Raw genomic sequence first — 6,954 nt, forward strand, 5'->3', positions numbered from 1 at the left:
AAGGTGTATAACCCGTAGATCTGTTATGCATAGTGTTGATACTCCATAGTACAGAGGGTAACTCCTCCACCCAGCAACCCAGTGTCCGTTTTGTGGGGACTAAGAGCCGAGGTTTAATACCTTTCAGTATCTCTTGATTAGCTCTTTCTGCTTGACCATTGGATTGAGGATGAGCAACGGCCGAAACATCAAGCCGGATATGTTCTCGCTGACAGAACTCTTCCATGGCTCCCTTGGAAAGGTCAGTACCATTATTAGTTATAATGTTGTGTGGGAAACCAAAGGGAAAGATCACCTTTTTCATGAACTGAACCGCTGTGGCCGCATCACACTTACTGACTGGCTCCGCCTCAACCCACTTTGTAAACTTATCCACTGCCACCAGGAGATGTGTCTTTTTATCCTTAGACCTTTCGAAAGGTCCAACCATGTCAAGCCCCCAGACTGCGAACGACCAGGTAATCGGGATCATCCTCAATTCTTGAGACGGCACATGAGTATGTCGTGAGAACTTCTGACAACCGTCACATTTACTGACCAGATCCTCTGCATCAGCATGAGCCATGAGCCAGTAGAAACCATGACGGAAACCCTTGGCCACAAGAGATTTTGAGCCGGCATGATGACCACAATCTCCTTCATGAATTTCACGAAGTATCTCTTGTCCCTCTCCAGCTGACACAGAGCGTTGAAACGCCCCTGTCACACTGCAATGATGCAACTCACCATTAACAATCGTCATGGATTTGGATCCTTTGACAATTTGTCGTGCCAAAGTTTCATCCTCTGGTAACTCTCCCTGGGTCATATAGGCCAAGTATGGCACGGTCCAGTCCGGGATGACATGAAGAGCCGCCACCAGCTATGCCTCCGGGTCTGGCACCGCTAGTTCTTCCTCGGTAGGCACCTTGACAGAAGGGTTATGCAAAACATCAAGAAAGGTGTTAGCTGGCACTGGCTTACGTTGAGATCCCAGCCGGCTTAAAGCATCGGCTGCCTCGTTCTTCCTTCGATCAATGTGCTCCACTTGATAACCCTTGAAATGTCCAGCCACAGCGTCTACTTCCCGACGGTAAGCCGCCAAAAGGGGATCTTTAGAATCCCACTTGCCTGAGACCTGTTGAGCCACGAGATCTGAGTCGCCCAAACACCTTACCCGGCTCAAATTTATCTCCTTGGCCATCCGAAGACCATGTAGCAACGCCTCGTATTCAGCTGCATTGTTAGTACAAGGAAACATGAGCCGGAGCACATAGCGAAATTTGTCACCTCGAGGGGAAGTTAAAACAACGCCAGCCCCTGAGCCTTCTAACTGCCTGGACCCATCAAAGTGAATAGTCCAATATGTATTATCCAGCTTCTCCTCAGGTGCGTGCAACTCTGTCCAATCATTGATAAAATCGACCAAGGCTTGAGATTTGATAGCAGTACGGGGCATATACTTCAAACCATAGGGCCCAAGCTCAGTAGCCCACTTAGCAATCCGCCCTGTGGCCTCCCTGTTTTGAATGATGTCTCCCAGAGGGGCTAAACTTACCACCGTTATAGGATGACTTTGGAAGTACTGCTTCAGCTTCCGGTTTGCCATGAACACACCATAAACAAGTTTCTGCCAATGTGGATACCTTTGCTTAGACTCAATGAGCACCTCACTGATATAATAAACCGGTCGTTGAACCAGATGCTCCTTGCCAGCTTCCTTACGCTCCACCACGATGGCAACACTGACCGCTCGTGAATTAGCAGCCACGTACAACAGCAACGGCTCTCTGTCAATGGGAGCCGCAAGAACCGGTGGCTCAGACAACTGTCTCTTCAAATCTTCAAAGGCAGTGTCAGCAGCGTCACTCCAGACGAAGGTGTCTATTTTCTTCATCATCTGATATAGCGGTAAGGCCTTCTCCCCTAACCAGCTTATGAACCGGCTTAAAGCGGCAATACGACCCGCCAGGCGCTGAACATCATTGATACACGCCGGCTTAGCCAGAGAGGTAATCACCGTGATTTTCTCCGGATTAGCCTCAATGCCTCTATTTGATACCAGAAAACCCAAGAGCTTGCCCGCAGGTACACCGAACACACACTTGGCCGGGTTAAGCATCATCTTATAAACTTGGAGATTGTCAAAGGTCTCTCTCAAGTCAGATATCAAGGTTTCCTTTTCTCTGGATTTAGCCACGATGTCATCCACATAAGCATGAACATTGCGCCCAATTTGATCGTGCAAACAGTTCTGTACACATCGCTGATAAGTCGCCTGGGCACTCTTGAGTCCAAACGGCATAGATACATAACAGAAGGCCCCAAACGGAGTGATGAAAGCTGTCTTCTCCTAGTCCTTAACTGCCATCTTGATCTGATGATAACCAGAGTAAGCATCCAAGAAGCTCAAACGTTCACAACCCGCCGTAGCATCAATGATTTGATCAATACGGGGGAGAGCAAAGGGATCACCCGGACAAGCCTTGTTTAAGTCCGTGTAATCCACACACATCCGCCAAGTGCCATTCTTCTTGAGCACTAACACCGGGTTAGCCAACCACTCCGGGTGAAAAACTACAACAATAAACCCGGCCGCTAAGAGCCGGGAGACCTCTTCCCCAATAGCTTTCCGTCTCTCTTTGTTGAACCGTCGGAGAAACTGTCTGACTGGCTTATACTTTGAATCAATATTGAGAGTGTGCTCAGCGAGTTCCCTTGGTACACCCGGCATGTCAGAAGGTTTCCATGCAAAGATGTCCCGGTTCTCACGGATGAACTCGATGAGCGCGCTTTCCTATTTAGGATCCAAATTGTCACTGATACTGAACTTCTTAGAGGTGTCTCCTGGGGTAAAGTCAACAAGCTTTGTCTCAGCGGCCGATTTAAACTTCAACGCCGGGTCTTGCTCAGTAGTTCGTTTTTTGAGGGAGGTCATATCCGCCGGGTCAACATTGTCTTGATAAAATTTAAGCTCCTCCGCGGCACAGGCGGTCTCAGCGTAAGCCGCATCGCCTTCTTCACATTCCAAGGCCACCTTTCGACTCCCATGCATTGTGATGGTGCCCTTGTAACCCGGCATCTTGAGCTGTAAGTAAACGTAACACGGCCGTGCCATGAACTTAACATAAGCCGGTCGCCCAAACAAAGCATGATATGGACTCCTGATTTTGACCACTTCAAACATCAATTTCTCAGCCCTGGAATCATACTCATCTCCAAAGGCCACCTCCAATTCAATCTTGCCAACTGGGTAAGCCGACTTGCCTGGAACCACCCCATGGAAAACAGTGTTGGATGTTCTCAGATTCTTCTCAGTCAACCCCATGCGCTGGAAAGTATCATAATAGAGGATATTGATGCTGCTACCTCCATCCATGAGTACCTTAGTGAATTTATATCCACCAACCTGGGGTGCTACCACCAAGGCTAACTGACCCGGATTATCGACTCTTGGAGGGTGATCCTCTCTGCTCCATATGATGGGTTGCTCTGACCATCTCAAATAAGGAGAAATTGCCGGCTCAACCGAATTTATGACCCTCTTAAGAACCTTCTAGTCACATTTGCATAAGCTAGTGGTAAACACATGGTACTGCCCACCACTCCACTGTTTCGGATGGCTCTGATAACCCGACTGCTGCTGCTATTGTCCTCCCTGACCAGATTGCTGCTGATTATTTCCGCCCGGCTGTCCCTGAAAACCGGAATTTGAACCGCCGCCCGGGCCATGAAAGCCGCCAGCCCCTGAACCGCCGCCATATCCATGACTACCATCAAAGGTATTGGAATTTTTAAACGCCTTCATGATCACGCAATCTTTCCACAGGTGTGTAGCGGGGTGCTCCCGGTTGCCGTGTTTCGGGAAGGGCTCATTGAGTAGCTGCTCAAGAGATGGGCCAGACCCGCCGGATCGAGGCCACTTACCCTTACATCTCTGATTGTTACCCTGTGTATTAGCGTTGGCTACAAGCTCCAGGTTGCTGCCCGCCTTATGCTTATTGCCGCTTTGATTCACCGGGTTGTGCTGTTGACCCTTTCTATTGCCGTTCCTTTTTCCCTTCCCTGTCTTCTCATCGTCAGATGCGGGATCCTTGGTACTATCAAAATCGGCATATTTGACTAAAGCCGCCATTACCGTGCCCATATCCATGCAGTCACGCTTAAGGCGCCCCAGTTTCTGCCTCAGCGCCTCAAAGCTGCAATTTTTCTCCAACATGAGTACTGCAGAGCCGGCATCCATCTTATCAGATGAATGAATTATCTCCTTGACCCGGCGTACCCAATGGGTGGTGGATTCGCCCTCCCCCTGCTTAAAATTCGTCAAGTCGACGATTGACATAGATTGCTTACAGGTGTCCTTAAAGTTCTGGATAAAACGGGCTTTTAACTCCTCCCAGGAACCAATGGAATTGGGCGGTAAACTTTTTAACCAAGACCTGACCGTTCCATCTAACATCATGGTGAAATATTTAGCCATTGCCGCGTAACTGACTTCCAACAGTTCCATGGCCATCTCATAACTCTCAATCTATGCTCCAGTCCCAAAGCCGGTATCAAACAAGGAACACCACCGGTTCTGGTGGCTACTCCCATCTCAATAGAAGTCGTTGGATACTCTGGAATATTCTGATGTGCCACCTGTTGAGCCGCCAGCTGAGCTGCCCGTTCGTTCTCCTGTCGTACTCGGTCCTGCAACGGGTTATAACTACCATGTTGGTTACGGCGTTGGGCGTTGCTTGACAAAGCTTCAGATTCCATGTGCCTGCTGTAACTCGGACTCCGGTTCTAACAAGGCGGTGCTAACCAATGCAGAGGAGTTGAATGAATCCTATCCCGGCAATAAGAATAGGTCTCTTGCTGAGCCAGGGCCGTCTGGACAAGTTCCCTGATTCTCCGGGTCTCCACCGCTGTTGGATCATCACCGTCCACTGGGAGAGCCGCCAGACGCGCTGATGCTGCGATTAAGTTCTCCATGGGGTTGGAAAAGTGACCCGGCAGTATCGGCACATAACGTGGTGGCGCCATGTTTCCATGAGGAGGTACCATCTCCCGTGGCTGAGCCGGTCCCCCCGTTCCGGCTGTCATAAACTGATTTGCATCGGGTGGGTTACTTGGGCTGGCTCCGGGTGTAGCAAACAGAACCCGACGGTCATAATTCGGAGGTAAACGGGACTGAGTTTTCTGGTGCATTCTCCTCATAACCTCATTGGATGTGTTTAAGCTCATCGTGAGCTGGTAAGCTTCTGACTGCAATCGCTGTGCACGGGCGTCGAGAGCCGCCCGCTCCGTAGCTAGTCTAGTATCCTCAGCTGCCAAGGCCTCCTTGGCCTGAGCTATCTCCTCATGCACCCGTGCCACCTCCGCGTCATGCTCATCTTGATTCACAGGGATAACCGTGGCGGTTAACAGGGTTGTAAGTTTATCCATGAGATCTATCAGCACTTGAGCCGGCGGGCGCACAGGGCCTCCTGCCCCGGCCGCTCCTATCCCGGACGTAATTGCAGCAGCGGCCGTAGAATTTTGGCTGGGTTGAGTCCCAGCCATGAAGACTCCTGCCCAATTCGGCAACTCACAGGGGTCCGGAATACTAAAACCATCGGAGTAGCCCCTGAGCATGCCATCTTGTACCTGATACAGCGAATCTATTGAACCGGCGGACGAATCACCGTCAGAGTGGATGGCCGTCTCACCACCATCTTCAGGTCCTTCAGAAAGCTCTTCTCCGTGGGCGCAGCCCACAAAGACACGCTTCATGCCGGGTTGAGCTCGGGCAGGTTTCGCACGCTAAGCCGTCTCGACAAGGTCGGTGCAGTTGTCCGGCTCAGGTCCCGGCTCACCAATCCGGCCGATGAAGACATGGATCCCTCCGAAGGGGACCCGGTACCCGTACTCAAATGAGCCGGCGTCGGGGCCCCAGCCTTCGTCGTCGATGTAGATCTTGCCGCGACGACTCTTGGTCATCCGGCCCACTACGTATCCCTTGAGCCCTTTGAAGTTGCCCTTCAAGAACTCAAATCCACCGTGCGCTGGCCCCACGGTGGGCGCCAACTGTCGTGGAATTGTCACGTCAGATGTCCTTGTGAAAGGACTTAGTTGTGGAGCCATCGCAATTAGGAAGCTTGAAGGGGTTAATCGGGACAAAGGACACGAGAGGGTTTATACTAGTTCGGCCCCTTACGGTGAAGGTAAGGCCTACGTCTAGTTGAGTTGGTATTGATGTTTCGATGACCAGGGAGCGAGATACACTATGCCCGGTTCTCGATGAGTTATTTCTTGCCCCAAGCCACCAGCAGGTCGTCCCCTTATATACACGGGTTGACGCCCTATGGCCTACAGAGTCCCGGCCGGCTTATAACAGTGTCCGGCTCGGTGACTAGTTAAATCTACCTTATGATACAAGTCATGCCATTATGGCGGTTTACTACAACGGACCTTAAGTCACATGTGGGCTTAAGCCCCCTATTGAACCGCCGTCTTCATGTTTGGTCTTGGGCTTGAGTCTTCTTTGCGTAACCCGGCCCCACCTGGAAGGCTTACACAAATAGTTATATCCCCAACACTTGATGTATTTCTTGCATGTGCTTATCTGTGGTGACAATGGGATATTCATGTGGTCTACTTGATGTATGTTTTGGTGATCAACTTGCGTGTTCAGTGACCTTATGAACTTATGCATAGGGGTTGGCACACGTTTTCGTCTTGACTCTCTGGTAGAAACTTTGGGGCACTCTTTGAAGTACTTGGTGTTGGTTGAATAGATGAATCTGAGATTGTGTGATGCATATCGTATAATCATGCCCATGGATACTTGAGGTGACAATGGAGTATCTAGGTGACATTAGGGTTTTGGTTGATTTGTGGCTTAAGGTGTTATTCTAGTACGAACTCTATGATAGATCGAACGGAAAGAATAGCTTCGCGTTATTTTACTACGGACTCTTGAATAGATCGATCTGAAAGGATAACTTTGAG

This window comes from Triticum dicoccoides, chromosome 3B, assembly GCF_002162155.2.
Source record: "Triticum dicoccoides isolate Atlit2015 ecotype Zavitan chromosome 3B, WEW_v2.0, whole genome shotgun sequence".
Classification (NCBI taxonomy): Eukaryota; Viridiplantae; Streptophyta; class Magnoliopsida; order Poales; family Poaceae; genus Triticum; species Triticum dicoccoides.